Source organism: Dermacentor variabilis, chromosome 4 (genome assembly GCF_050947875.1).
Source record: "Dermacentor variabilis isolate Ectoservices chromosome 4, ASM5094787v1, whole genome shotgun sequence".
NCBI lineage: Eukaryota > Metazoa > Arthropoda > Arachnida > Ixodida > Ixodidae > Dermacentor > Dermacentor variabilis.
The window spans coordinates 168,646,187-168,662,705 of NC_134571.1; positions in this window are offsets into that span (position 1 = coordinate 168,646,187).

A 16,519-nucleotide genomic window follows, 5' to 3' on the forward strand; every position below is an offset into this window, starting at 1 on the left:
AAATACCTTGGTATATGGATTAAACGAGGGCAATAGATATATGGAAACACATGAAAAAAACAATAAAAGTGAAGGGGAAGAGAAATGCAGCCGTAACGAAGCACAGAGCGCTATGGGGATACAATAGGTACGAGGTCCTCCAAGGCATGTGGAAAGGTGTAATGGTTCCAGGACTTACTTTTGGAAATGCGGTTGTTTACTTTAAACCAGGGTTACAATCAGGACTCGATGGGAACCAAAGGTCAGTGGGTCGCCTCGCATTGGGCGTTCACGGGAGGACTACAAATGAAGCTGTGCAGGGTGATATGGGCTGGACTAGTTTTGAAGTGAAGGAAGCTCGTTGTAAAATTGAGTATGAAGAACGCCGGAGGAATATGGAAGAAAGTAAATGGGCTGGGAGAGTGTTCAAGTATCTGTACAGAAAAAACATTGATTCACAGTGGAGGAAAAGGACTAGGAAGCTTACCAGCAAATATGTGGCCTGTAGGGTGGGCAACAGAGCAACAAAGAAGGTTACGCGGAAAGTCAGAGAGGCTGAAATAATCTCATAGGTGGCGTCAATGGAAAGGAAGCCTGCTATGAGTAACTATTTAAGAAGAAAAAACGAAATCAGGAAAGAAACAATTTATGATAACTCAAAGGGAAGCTCATTACTTTTCGAAGCGAGATCGGGATGCCTTAAAACACGCTCCTATAAAGCGAGATATAAGAAGGAACAAGAACCATGTGCTTGCTGCGGTAAAGCTAGGGAAACTATGGAGCATATTTTATTAGAATGTGAAGACCTCTACCCAGTGGGCGATTTAGGCACCACTGGCCTCCTTGAAGCCCCTGGGTTCAGCGGGAGCAGTGGAGAAGTAAACATGTCCGCAATAGGCATTAGTAAGAGGCGATTGGAGGATTGGTGGACCAAAGTAGTGAAACGACAAAAAACGGAGACGTACAAAAGCACAGTTAGCAATAAGGGATCAGAAAATTTGGGCGTTGGAGTTCATAGTTTTTATTTTTTATTGTTTAACTTAGGTAGGACATTAGGCAGTATAATAGCAAGAGCTTGGTGGCGCAACCCACCGCCCCGTTCCAAAAGAGACGCTCATAACATCCATCCACATCCATCCATCCATGAGTGTTTTGGTGTCCCCGAGGAAGTGCGTCGTCGATCGACTATGCTCTGGTGTCGTCCCGTATGAGCAGGCAGATCGAAAGGCTCAACACCGACGGGGAAGGCATGTACAGCACAGGCAGTGATCATAATCGACTCAGGCTTGACTTCGGACAGGCCCACCGTTCGAGAGCGAAACGCAACCACCAAACGCATGCGGGCGTGTACCTACCCAATGCAGCAGTAGAAACTGTTGCAAAAGAGTTTGAAGAGAGCGGCGTTCGAAGCAAGTCGAAGACGTACGAAGAATACGTGGTTGCCCTCCGTGCGGTCGTGCGACGGCATATGGTGTGGAGTCGGCCATCTCAAAGAGCGAAGCGACAGTCATGGTGGGATAAAGAAGTAGCGCAGGCGTGGCATGCGCGTCGGCAGGCAAATCGAAACCATCGCCACGCGGCAAAAACATTAGATGCAGATGCATGTGCAGCTGCATGGAAGCAGTATCTTAAGATGAAGCATAGAATGCAGTCGCTAGTCCAGTCCAAATTGGCTGACGCGAACAGGATACTGATGCACAGCCTCCGTGCAGACGGCAAATCAGCGCAGCAGAAGTTCTGGCGCTATGTGCGGTCTTTAGACAGATGCGACGAGTCTTTGCAGCAACTATGTTATGCCACAACAGGACAGCCAGTTCCGGATATCAAGCAGCATGTTACGAGGCATCTGACTACCCTATACAGCCAACCTATAAGGGCGTGGCTGTGCCCGCATTGGAGGATACCCCGAGCAGACCCGCTGGAACTAATCCTACTGACCCGGATCACGAGGGCCCAAGCTGGAGTTTTTTGCGCCTAGCGATCGATCCGGCATTGGGCCACATGTACACGAGCACCGCCACCAGACTTGATGACATACCTGCCCGTGTGCTCAAGTGCTTAGGTCCTGGATCAAGAGAACAGCTTGCCAGCCTGTTCACCGAAATCTTCGAAGGGACGCGGATTCCGGAGGATTGGAGACGTGGCAGGGTGGTCCTAATACCCAAGCGTGGCGGCCAAGCGGACAACGTCCAAGATTACCGCCTGATCACAGTCACGAGTGTCCTATACCGCGTCTTCGCACACGTGTTGAAAGGCTGGATCGGTGCATGGGCGGAGTCTGAGCGTCTCTTAACGGATCCGCAGAATGGGTCTCGCAAGGAAGGCGCCTTGAGGACAATTTGTTCATTCTCTCCCAGTGTAGTGATATAGCACGAAAAGAAGGTCGCATGGTGCTGTGCTGCTTCCTCGACGTTGAAAAAGCGTACGACAACGTCCCACAAAACATGCTCTTCGAGCGCTTTTCGGCTCTGCAGTTTCCCACAACTCTTCTACACACCCTAAAGCGCTTGTACGCGGGCAATACAATTAGAGCACGGTTTGGAGATGTTGAGACAGGGGCGATCGGAGTGCACAAGGGACTTCATCAGGGCTGCCCGCTCTTGTCAATGCTATACCTCCTTTATGTGGCGAATATGGAAAAGGACCTGATCAAGTCGAACCTTTGATTCGGGCTGAAGTACGGCACATCTGGAGCGGACGAAAGTCGCCGCCTGCCGGGTCTGGCCTTCGCAGACTACCTGTTGCTCTTGGCGGAACAGACAGAGAACCTGCAGGCGATGTTCGTTGAAGATAAATAACCTCGGATTGCGCTTCAACCCACGGAAGACCACAGTCGTTCAGCTGGCGGGCGAGAAATCCAACGGGCTAGTCCTGACCCTGTATGGAGATACATTGACAGTTAGCTCTGCATACAAATACCTCGGAGTGACAATGTGCGGCCAGGCTGACATGTGCGCCAATCACGTGGCAGGTCTATGTAAATCGCCCTTCGGGCACAGTGTGTCCTTGGTCGACGAAGCTTATGGGGTGTAACCGCTACGTAATGGTTCGGGATTTGTGGAAGCTAGTACACGTCCCGGACCTAACCTTCGCAAACGCGGTGGTCGGTTTCCCAGCAGCAACGCGGGAAGGGCTGGAAAGGCGGCAACGCGAAGTTGGCCGGATTGCTCTGGGATGTCATGGCAGGGTTGCTATAGAAGCAATCCAAGGCGACCTGGGCTGGTCCTCTTTTGAAGCAAGGGAAGCCTCCAGCAAATTGGCGTACCATGGCCGCCTCCGGTCTATACCTTGCGACCGCTGGGCACAGAATGTTCTCGATTATTTGGCTGCAACATGCACCCGAACGCAATGGGCTCGGCGCTTACACGCCATTGAAAAAGCCCATTGCATGGGCTTTTTCGGACTCCAGTACAGGTGAACCCGAGGACAACGTATGCAAAGGCTGTGCGCGAACGTGTGCGCGAAGAGGAGGAGGTGAAGTGGCAGGCAGCAGTGGAGCAAAATGCCACTTTTGATGTGTACCGCCAACACAAGAGACACATCGAGGCCGTCTCGTGGTCTGACAATAGTCTGGGCAGTGGGCTGATTTTTTAGGCGCGGGCGGGAGCGCTGCGCACGCTTGTGTATCGCTGCTGCTTCGACAGCTCTCCGGCCACTCAATCCGCCCGATGCAAAGCGCGCGAATTGGCTATGGAAAATACGGAGCACCTTGTGCTGCAGTGCCCGAAGTTGCTCCCTCACCCAAGAGAGGGAGTCACCCTCCCACAGGCTCTCGGAATTGTGACCGTTGAAGCACGGCTTGGCGATGGGGTTACTTCTGTCACCGAGGCTCGATTTCAGATGCAGTGGAAATTGGCCAGCCAGTGACAGCTGCCCTCTTTCTTCTATTCTCGTTCCCTATGGATCCCTATTTCTATCTTCAAACTTTTCGGCCAGGACACAGTGAGTGTTACCACCCGTTCCAAAGGGGAGGGCCACTACGATCATCATCAACGATCATCATCATGAGGTATTTTTACAGGAGAAACATTGATTGACAGTGGAGGGATGGAATGGGAAAGGGGGAAACAAAGATAACAGGCAGAGAGGGAAGGGAAGGAAACAAGGAAATTGCGGTGAGTTCGCTGACGTGTGTGGTCTTACAGAAATTGCATTAATAGTCACAGATGGTCGCACAAGCACGTCGTCCTTAAGAAGCACAAAAGCGCCTTCACCGCTTTAAGTATAAACCACATGCAAGCGATCTTGCGCGCGACAGCGACAAGCGACGCGATGGAGATGGCTGTCGCTTTCGCTCGTCGCCTACAAGTCGTACCCCATGCAAGCGATGAGTTCGAGCGACGTATCCCCACTGTTGCCGGTATGAGGGCAGCAATATAGGCACCGAAACTCGCGTGACACATGTTTTATTAACTTGATGTCTTTTACTGTGAAAAGCAGCATAAAACATTTCTGAAGCTTTTGCTGTAGGTTCTCATCCTTGCACGTATAAAAACACAATAGTTTGCTCGTTCCGTGCGACAATCGGAAGTGTTTGAGTTATGTACATCTAGTTCCGGCTTCACGCTATTGGCTACTCGCTCATAGCACTTCCGGGAGACGAGCGACGAATTCTAGATTTGCAGAACCGAGCGATCGCGCGACAAGACCGCGGGATCTGTTCAAGCGACGGCCCGATCCGTCGTACGAAGCCGTCGCTCGTCGCTGTCGCGCACGAAATCGCGCTCATGGTGCTTAGGCTTTATGGACCGACGGGCGATGGGGGCGGTGTTCCAGCAGCACTTGCACAGAAAGCGCCGAGTGTCCACGTTTTGGAAAGCTTTGGCAAGTTCTTGTCTCTCTGGGGTGTACCGTGGACAGTGGCACAGCAGGGGGTCGATGTTTTCTTCGGTGCCACAGACCTCGCATGCTGCACTGCCAGTCACTCCAATTAATGTAGAGTATGCCTTTGTGAAAGCAACTAACTCCTAACCAAAGGCGACAGAGAAGCGTAGCTACACGTCGAGGAAGTCCGAGTGGAGATCGGAGTTGTAGGGAGGGGTTTAGTCGATGCAGTCGTGTAAGTCGTAAGTTTGGCGAGTTCCACTCGGTCAATGTGAGACTGCGTGCCAGGTGTCGAAGCTGCCTTGCGGCGTCTGTCCTCGAAAGCGGAATTGGAATGCTATGCTCTTTTTGATGTGCTGCGCGAGCAGCGTTATCGGCGGAATCATTGCCACTGATTCCACAATGGCCACGTACCCATTGAAAAACGACCTCGTGACCTTTTTGTTGGACGTGATGGTAACGGTTCGCGATTTCGTATGTCGATTGGTCATGGCATCCATGTCGGAGAACTGACTGCGTGCCCTGTAATGCCGGTTTTGAATCACAGAAGACAGCCCATTTTCTAGATCTTTCAGAATCAATGAATTCCAGTGCTCCACGCAGGGCCGCTAGTTCTGCCGCCGTTGAGGTCGTGACATGCGATGTCTTGAACCGCAGTGGCAATCCCCGCGTTGGTATAACCACGGCACCACCAGAACTGCAAGACGTAGTCGATCCATCTGTATAGATGTTAACGTGGTTGCTGTACTTTTCATGCAAAAGAAGTAAGCTCAGCTGTTTTAGGGCAGGGGCCGGTAGATCTGTCTTCTTCTGTAGTCCTGGAATCATTATATGTACTTGTGGACGGCTGAAACACCACGGAGGAAACGCTGGCTTGGCCGCAGGCGCGTACCCTGAAGTAAACGACGAACGATGTGCACTGACAATACCGCTAAAGGGGGCAATACACTCCGACGTAAGGGCCCGTACATGGTCGCTCCGCCCGTCCGTTCCGCCCTCGCCCGGCCGCGTGCGGAAGCCCGAAAGGCGGACGGTGTCGCAAAATTCGATGCACGCTCAATCCGCACGAGCGGAACGCACGCGTACTCCTATTGGGCGACGCGGCCTGTTGACAGCTGGCAACCGTTCGGCGGAGCAAAGGTGTTCAAGGTTGGCAACGACCTTTGACAGCAGACGACACTGGCATACTTTTGCAGATCTGATTTCAAGTTTCCGCGTTCCGGTGAAAATGCGACTCTAGGCTGCCACATTCTGTTCTGCAGCCGTATGTGTTGCATTGGCACCGTCATCCTTCGAAACATTGCACAGTCGTCTTATCTGCGCCACCTTTTACAGATGTATTGCAATCGCATCACGTCGCAGCACGCGACGTATTCTCGGATGATTACTTTCAGTGCGCGCTGCCTTGGCTGGTTGAACAAAACCTCTCTAATTATCCAACGTGCTGCGTTCTGCGTCACGCGAGACTGATAGTGTCGCCGGAAGCGCGGTTTCTGTAGTGCTAGTGACAGCTTGCAAGAATACGGAACACACGCACATCTGTCGCGGAATGCATTTGCGTAGGTCGCCAAGACGCACCTTTTTACCACTGAGCACGCGTGTGAGGCTCCGAGTACAGCTTGCTGATACGCTCGCTCGTGCTTTTTTTTTTTTCACTCTGCCAATTTTAAGAGAGTGCTTAAAGCAGTTGGATTCATGGAATGCCTTTTCCTTAAATTATTTGCTCAGCGATGACTGAAGTTCTCACCGTGTGCAAAAAAAAGGTTATGCATAAGTGGTTAACTTCATGCAGCAAGAAATTGAAGGTTAAGCAGTGAATGTACAATTCATTATGACTGGCTTAAAGCAATATGTATGTATAGCGGTGACCTTATGCAGATATATGCATACTCATGAGATATGTTTCCAAGGGGAGTACTTATTTGAAAGCATATAATTTACATTGCTGATAAGAAAACTTATTTTGAGTGAAATCAAACAATTGCATTCTTTCTTGCCAGCCTGGCTACCCAATATGTTGCCACCTTACTACTTAACATACCTAATTTAACATTTCAACAATGCACAAACATTACCAAAGCGCACAAAATTAAGCAGTACCTTGACAGGCATGCTCCCTCTCTCACCCATGGCACCAAACAAGGATGTTCGACTTGAGATTGTTTGATACTGTCGGCATCATACATGCGTGTTCTATTTTGATTGCTCTACATATAAAAAATAAGCTATACTCAGGCTATATGAGTTAGTTGGGCATGGGCTGCATGTTCTTTATGTATTTATGTAGTAACAACCTTGCTAGCTCATGCACAGCCATATATTTAGGAAAATGAAAAATGCATAGCATAACATAAACAGCTGGCCAGTGCCTGTATTTATTTGAAAGCAAACCGACATTATCAAGTGTAGCTTAGCAGTGAGTTCAGTGGCCTCTTGTGGTGTGAAAAGGTTGATGTAGTTATTAGTTTTGTGTTTGTCTTTCTTACTTAGTTGCTGTTTTAACATGCACATGACAATGAAATGAAGGTGCGTAGGGCAGAAGACAGGGCCACACAAAAAGCGAGGAGACATTCATTGTCATTTTTTTATTTCCATAACAAACCAGCGAATAGTTCCTTAGGTTCAGTTTTGTGAATAATGCACAAGGTGTTCTGCGTAAAACTGAAAGATTGTAGTGCTCTATTACCTATTCACTATTTGGGTAGCCAAATGAACGATACTCCCATTAGCACTGTGAGAGCACAGAAATTTGCAGTCAAGAGGCCGTACTGGCTCAGCCTCTGTGCCAAATGTAAAATTGTTCGAAAAGAAAACATGCATACTGGTGAATTGGGTATGCATTCACATCTACTATTCAAATCCACACATCACAAGTTATCTTTCATTCCTTGGCACATTTCTCACCATTGTACAGACTTTGTTTCAGCGCTCTGTGTGTGCAGTAATATAACTTGGTAAATCAAAGCTGCGGTTATTCAGTACACTGAAAGCAACTTTGCGTGCGGGTTAGATAATATGATGCTCCTACATATGGGTCAGCTTAGTATTATCAGCCGCTTTGTTTACTAGTTCACTGTTATGCCTGAACTATACGGTGCCACTGGACAATGCTGTATCCCTGCAGGCACGCTAGAACAGCTTGGATATGCACAAACAACCCTTTACATCGCACTTAAATTAAGGTGGTGTAGATTTGCTGTCACAATGTGCTTGTAAGCATAACTGCCGAGCATTCAAAAAAGTGTTTGAAATGTAAGGGTGGATGCTCAGGTTTGCAGGTGTGACATTTTAAATTTATAGTGCAAGGACACACCGATGAACAGGAAGGATACCACACAAATCCTCGCGTTGTGACCTTGCAGTCACAATGCAAGTAGTTTTCAGTGGTTTTTAGCTATAAACATGTGAAGCAATCTGTAAATTCAAAACTGTATTAAGTAAACTGAGACACCATGAAAAGCAACATAACACTAAGGTGTACACATTTTTTTGTCACATCAGCTCTTTGCGGTGCAGGTCAAAAATGTATACAAGCTATTTGTAGGAAGTAGGAAGCCTATCCAATATAAACAAGAAACTTGCAGGCAAGGTAATCACAACAAACCAGCTGAGACGGTGGTACTATTCTACTTGCTTTCGTTTGTGATAGCACAAGTGTTCCCACTTGTGCTGCTGGATGGTTGTGACTGATATGCTCGCGAAGGTTTGGGTCATTCACATTTCAAGGGATGAGTAACTGTTACATACGTAAATCATCTTCTTCTGCCTATATCACTGACTTAACTATATGTGGCAGGTTTAGCTGTGTGATTATTGGTGTAGCTGAAGTGATGTATCACACATAGTTTCCGCGCACTACCCAATTGGCGAAAAGCATGCAGGAATTGGCCTTTGAGCTATTGGTTCAGTGGTGGCTTTCCACTAAACTTACTGTTGAAGAGGCAGATTTCACTTCATCAAAAGGCCCATGTGAAAAATAGCCTAGAACTCGTGACGCCAAATACTGTCACCATGTGTGACTGAAGAACAATACGTTACAGAACAATGAGCAGTGGAATTAATCTCACTAGTATACAAAGAATCGCAGCTACATTCAGTATTTAACTGCTAGTATACTAAACACAAACCTTTATATGAGTTGTTTGGATGGCATAGTCAACACGATCCCTCTAATGAGCTGTGGCAAAAGCTAACTAAAAAGCTGCTACCCCAGGTACTGCATTGGCCTAAAATATGGATTCTCGCATGCAGTGAATACAGTTCTTAAATAGGTTTACATACAGGTATGAAATGTAACTGCACCATGTGATAAAATTTCAATACGATCAGCTGAATACCACATAGAACATCTTTAATGGGTATAGTTGGTACAACGTGCCTTGATATTAGAAGTTGTGCTGTTTTATTCACACACACATGCACATAAATGCAAGGTACACATACATTTGTGTTCACATGTTACTGTGTGCATCAAATGAACAGCACCACTTATACTACAAGCCATAAAGATAAATAATTTTTTTGTACCAGTCTAATTCCTATTAGCTACGCAGTGATTTTTTTTCTCACATGCAGCAACTCAACTCCGTGCATAAGTTAAGCCATGGCTGTCATGCCCAGAAAATCATAAAATAAAGAAGTGACCATGTGTACGGGCCTAAAATTGATGGTTTGGCAATATCTTGTCTGGCTGGGTAGTTAATTTCTGTCAAAAAAAGAACAATTCAGCATACTGACAAAGCAGTGTGGCTAACATAATATAGGGAACTGACACTCTGCCTGCAGAGTCGCTTGAAAATTTTGCCAGCAGTTCGTGCTCATTGGCTGGCTTCGGTCACATAACTAATGCTTACATAACTGTGAAAATTCGTGTTCAGGATAAACTCATAGCAGCCAATAGGCACGTTTTATATTGTGATAGCAGCTGACTTCTCATGGACAATGCACTGTGGCCATGAACATGCTAAAGAATGACAAGAGGCGAGGTCCCCCTTTCTATAGTGTGGCAGCGCAGCTGAAAACGGTTCAGTTAATGAGTGGAACCGTGGCCTATTCAAAATAAAGATCAGTCAGATAGCCACTTATAGCGTCCAACATCCCACACCCACGAATGATAGGTAGCAGTAAATTTACTCACAGATGAAAGTGCACTGGAAAAACATTTAATGGACATACTTTACAGGCCCAAGTCAGTTTAATGCACATTATTTGCTAATGACTGTTGGCAGAATGAACACGAGGAAAGAAAATAAAGCACTTATCAGGCATATAATGCTGGTACTTGTGCTATTGTTCGCTTTAAACTGAAGGCTCGTGCCAAAACAGGCGACACGAACCAGATAATCAAATAGGGTGAATAAACAAAGTAACCACAAACTTTCGCTTACCCAATTCTGCCTGCATTAGTAACGTGGCCATGGCTGGCTAGTGAGGAAGAACTCTGGGCAAAATTTATTTCACGCAGTTCTGCTGGCTGCTAGCAGAATATTATATAACACCATACCTGTGACACTTACTTGTTACTACTCGTCCTACGTGTTCATTTTTACATTTATATTGCTTTTTGTCAGCAAGCGTAAAATTTTTAGTTAATAAGAAGGTAGTATCCAGTTCTTACCTATAACATATTCATACCATGCCACCGGTGTCTTCATAAACAGACGCTGTGCTTAGTCACTAGTCAAAAACAAGCAGCTCAGATTTTTGGCTACGTAAGCCGCTTGCACCACAAAATATAAAGCAATTTACTTCGTGAACTCTAGAAATTCTTGATCTTCACACTAGTGTCCACATTATGAAAATCAAGGCTGCCAGAAATTTGCATTCATGACATTAGTGCTCTCAGGCGCGTCCACATTTCACGACAGCGCTGACCGTCTTGACGTATGCAATTATCATGATGTTCCCTAATTTCCCCCCACCGATAGAAGCATCTTCAACCATGCAGTAACAACTTTTGAAAGAAAAGATAGATGTACGAAGCAGAAAAGGCCGGTGTGATAGGGCTTATCTGTAAGGGTACTAAATATGAAAACGCGATCGGCAACACATCTGCACAGTTCACTTCTGAGCAAACGCACATCGCGTAGAACGAGCACTTCTACACCCAGCAACGCTGCGACACATCGCGCATACATAATCACGGTTTGTAGCTTGCAAACACACTTCATAACAGCAAGAACACAGGTAGAACGTCGCGGTCACTTCGACGCGTCGCAGCCGGCAAAACGGCTCACACGCAGTATAGGACACACTTCATAACAACACAGCTCGAACGTCGCGGTCACCTCGGCGCGTCGCAGCCGCCAAACGGCTCACGCGCAGTATAGCACACGCGGAATGGCAGCGATAACAAGGCGATAAAAATTTATCGCTACTGATCGTATCATTACTTCTGAAAGTTGCGAAGGGCTGGCGTTCACCACTTCGCGGCAACGATCCGCATACACAGAGCAGAAACCAAACGTTTACGCTGGGTGCGCCAATCGGACGCTAGTTATTTTGCCACGCACTGAACATGTGTCCTGCTGCTCAGAATGCACGTGTATGTGATGGACTTCTCGTTTGCGACACGCACGCGAAGCATGGAACAAAAAATCACGAAGTCGACGGCTTCAAATATTTCTTCCGATGCTCTCGTAAACACAACACACACTTCCTGCGCTCCGTCTGTTTCTGTAGGCGATCGCACGCACTGATGAGGTCTGGAAGGGTACGCCGGCTTGCTGCTTTCGATGACTATCTCCGTGGGTGCCAGATAACTAGTAAAAATCACAAAAAGGAGAAAAAAAATTGGAGGACGCTTAAGCTTCGCCTTCAAGAGTGGAACGCGACAGCGTTCCCATCGACCCGCCAAGGGGTGTAAGACAATGCGCTACGGCGCAGGGATCACTTACGAGGCGCCCCGCATCGGACATTGCGGCCACCTACCACACGGAGAGCGTCGAGCAACGCAGCGTTCGGCGCGCCAACGAAACGTGCGCCTGAGCAAACGGAACGAACCAAAGAACTCGGTGTCTCGGAGGGGGAAACGATCTACGCCAGCCAAACGTCGTGATCGGCACGGGCAGAGAGATAGATAGATAGTGATCTAAAGAAAGGAACGGCGCTTGATTCTGCAACCCACGTGGGAGCACGGCGAAGCGTCGTCAGGGGAGAGGTAGTCGGAGCCGCGACGCGCCTGGCACCGGTCCGCGTACAGCCCCAATGCGCGCATGGCGCGCCACCTGTCGGGGCAGCGCCGTACATTGAGAGGAGGGGGTCTTCTGTGTTTGCCGCAAGATGGCTCTGCGTGTGCGGTAAGCGCAGAAGAAATGTAGCGGAAACTTACTTCGCTACTCGTGTAAATGCGACTTCTGTAAGTTACATGCTCATAATTACCGATATACACCGCAGTATAACTTTGTACGGCACGTTTTTAAGGCAACACCGCGTTCACTAGAAGCGCGTTTGTACCGCTTTCAAGCGTCGAACTCGTGGCGGAGTGGTAGCGTCTCCGTCTCACACTCCGGAGACCCTGGTTCGATTCCCACCCAGCCCATCTTGGAAGTTGCTTTTTACTTATGAAGTGCCTGCCGTGATTTATCGCTCACGGCCAACGCCGCGGACGCCGACGCCGACACCGACGCCGACGCCGACGACACCGGCTTTTCTGCGACACGAGCTCCTTAACGCTATCGCGTTAAAATATACTGTTTCTGACGCGGCTGTAGCTTAAGCCTTACGTCCCCGCTTCGCTTCGCTTCGAGCAAGCGCCATGTTTGCTGTGACGACAGCCGAACTGTCCGCCTCGGACCAGCCAATGAGAGACGAGCAGGCGGCCGGACGGGAAACTTGCGTCCGCTCCTCGCTCACCAGTAGAGAGGCTTCCGCACGCGACCGGACGAGGGCGGAACGGACGTGCGGAGCGACCATGTACGGGCCCTAACGCGCGCGCGCGCGCGCGCTCGTCATGGCGAGGTTATGCCCCAACCACTGGCACGCGCCGAAAGCTTCGGCGCGCGCTGGCAAGCGAACGCGTCGCTTCGCTTCGGCTGGAGGGAAAGGGCGCGCAACCACTGGAGACAAGCTCCGACGCGCGCCGAAGCTCGCTCCTCGGCTGCGGCGCACTGTTGCTGGACTATTCCGTCTTCATCCGTCAAAGTCCGGCCTAAAACAGCCTGCTGTAAACTAAGCTTGAAACAATAAGGCTGTGATCTGTATGTGCTTTTAGATACCAAAAACACGTTTGCATAATGAATATACACCTGCCGCAACAGTTCGTTTTTATTTTTGAAGTAACAATAGTGTACAAAATATCGACATCAGCGCTCGCGCGTCGTCTGTCTGCAAGATCGCTTTGCAAACACCTGCACGACGATGCCATATATCAAAAACTGTTGTACCATTTCATTTTTTGGTAGCTTATTGCACAGCCAACTATGTAAGAATTAGGCGTGCAATGGTATAACTGAAAAAAATCTGTGTTGCAAATATTGCCACGTAGTAGTGACGGTAAATAAATAGTGCCGGCTCAATGGCAACGATAGCGGCAAGCAATGTCGGCAATTGTAGAAAATCTCATCTGCGGGTCAAGCGCGTCGGTTTGCATACGTCAGTCGTCGAAAGTTGGCCTATTCGCTGGTGCCCGCGCGCCTTCCAGAAACTACAACACAATTCGTGTCACGTATGCAATCAGATTAGCAAGGTTCGTCGACAACAGACAGAACCATCGATAACATTCGCGAAACTTCCGATACGTTCAGGCGCATCCTGCACCGAGCGATAACGTTTCAACATTTTTTAGCCGGTGAAATACGGTAACCGGATACAGATAAAGCATCCGTGTCAATATAATTATGCTTGTTGGTGCATGAGAGAAACGTGAAAAAGTGGCTTCTGAGAAAATCAGCAAAACAGAATCGAAACACCTGTACCACTCACAAAAAAAAAAAACTAGAATAGCTAAAATGTATGTAATTCGTATCTTGTCTCCCCCCAATTCTTGATTCTGCCAAATCTAGCCCATGGAGCACCTGTATTATTCTACGTTGTTTTGATGCATCAACACCGCATCTGGAGGCCTTCACATTGAGTTTATTGCTACAAAACATTTTCACAGTGTAAGGGCCATGTTCTATTGTAACTGGTTTCCACATATCAAGTTTGCCTTTCTTTACATTAATGAAATGACATACCGTCAGATAACACAAGCTTGAGAATTAGAGGGTTTTAATAGGAGTCTTTCGTTGCCCTTTGCCAAGTCATACTATTGAAGTACTTATTCGCATGCATGGGAGCAGCTCATTTGCATAGTATAAGAAATATATAAACAGGTTATTTTCACAATTTATACACTTCGTCACCGCAAAAAGAAAAATTGCAGTTTATTGTTTTCAGCCTGCTATGATGTCTTGACTGAGAAAGATATATTCAATTTGTTCTGCGAGGCACGCAATAATTGCTGTGGCATATTTTATTGCACAAAACTGCATACAGTAGCCAGCCATTATTAAAACTCAGAAGAAATTAATAGCACAATGCATATGATCAGGCACATAGCATATTATTGCACTTTCCTAATTCATGCCAGAACGACGACCACAGGCGTCCTTCTCTAACAACGTCAGCATCCATCGTGCCTCCTAACCTCCCTACCTTTCATTTATCATTTTCTCTCTCTCTTCTTAATTCATGCCCTTTTTTTAATTGCACAAAAGCTACTGCACTAAAATAGTATACTAGTACATACTTAAAGAGCACAATTTTATACTACGATAATAATCAATCATTCAAATTTTCATTGTAGTGCCCAGGAACAGCTAGAGAGCCTTTGTACTGGTGCACTTAACGAGCTTTAAGGAATGTATAATGTCATGGACCACCTTATACAGGAACAAAAGGTGCGATTAATTAAGACTTGAATCTAGAGGTGCGAGTTGAAGTATATTTGAGAAGGCTCAACTGTGGTTGCCAGAATGGCAAAAGTGGTGCTTGAAGATAGACATCATTTTATTATGGATGCGTTCAATGAGGTCAGAAATAGATTTGCTCATTGCACCCCCCTCCTACAGAGGCATACTCTAGTAGTTGGAGGCACACAGCAGAATTTCAGAAACACAACAGGTGAGTGGAAATCATGCAATATACGGCATGCAATTCTAAGAGCGTGAAGGGCATGTTGTGTAATTATCTATGTGAAGAGAAGAAGCTTAGCATTTTGTCGAAGTACACACCGAGATCTTTCATTTCATCGACCCTAAGGAGTGGAGCATCACGTAGGGTGTATCAAAATTTCACATGGTGCGTTTTGTGCATATAACTTAATGCCGTAGTGTAGGAAGCATTTAAGAGTACTTATTTTTTCTGCACCAGTTTGAGAGTGAAAAAATGTCTTTTTGGAAGTCGATGCAGTGGTGAACACTGTTGACAGTCTGAAATAGTTTTAAGTTGTCGGCACACAAAGTCATGCTGTTCATTTATTAAAACGCTCTTAGCACTAACAGAAAGCGAGGAATCCCATATCGATTCAAACACCTGACGCACTGAAGAGGATAGATATAGGTCGGCAGTTAGTAACTGCACATCCAGCACCTGATTTGTGCATGGGCAATGCTCATGCTACCTTCCGAGTGCTAGAAGAGGTACTAGACTTTAGGGAACTATTGAAGATGCTTGTGAGAATGAGGAACAAGTATGCTTCCATACGTCTTAACCCTTTCAGACACCACTTTATCCCGTTGATTGAAAAGTTGCTTTCACCACATCTCTTGCATACTCAGAATCGTAGAAAGTGTACAGCTGCAGCAAATATTAAGAATTTTCAATTGTTTAGCGAGTTTTGTCAAGTTTACAAAATTTCGACTCCATGCGAAAACTCACTACAGGAACACAAAATATGAGAACATGTACTATATCGTGTTTTGAAAAGCTTGAAAAGCACTTATCCAGCCACTTGACAATTATGCCTGGTGCACGACATTGTAAAAAACAATGAATGAAGTGAACTCGCTACATACAACGTACTGACACAGAGTAACAACACCCAGCCGTCTACCTTCCCACTCATTTTGTTAAAACATTCTGCACGTTATTCAAAATTGCAGCACAGTTTTAATAATAAGTGTTTCAAGATGTATGAAACACATTTTAAATACCATTACTTTCATCAGTGCTTTTGCTATTGATGCACGCTCCTGCTGTGCCCAATTGTGTAGACAGCGTCTCAAAGGGTTAAGCTCTGTGGAGGAAATACCATCAGCACCACAAGAAAGGGAAAGTTTAAGGCAAAGTTTAAGGCACTTCATATACTTGGAAACGAGGTTTTCATTGACTGTTAGCATACACTGCGCCATACTGAGAAGGAAGGTTACTTGAAGCATATTTCACACCATATAGCAAACAGAAATGTTCTGCAAAGGCATCAGCAGTGTTCGAGACAACACCACTATTTTCACGAAGAAGACGTACATCTTTGGCACTCTTTTTAGAAGGGAGAGCCCACAAAGCTCCAGAAATATTTTGAATTATGTGTCACGCTGGCTTCAACACAATCAACGTGGTCAAAGTGATGATTCTAATAATAACAATAATAATAATAACAACAATAATAATCTTAGTGGTAACTTGGCACACTGGACTAAAAAGAAGGCTGATGCCTGTATGTTAGAGCATCTGATAACCAGCCATCTAGAGCAGGAATTTGCAGGATGCAGACGACACTTCCTTCCTCTCCATG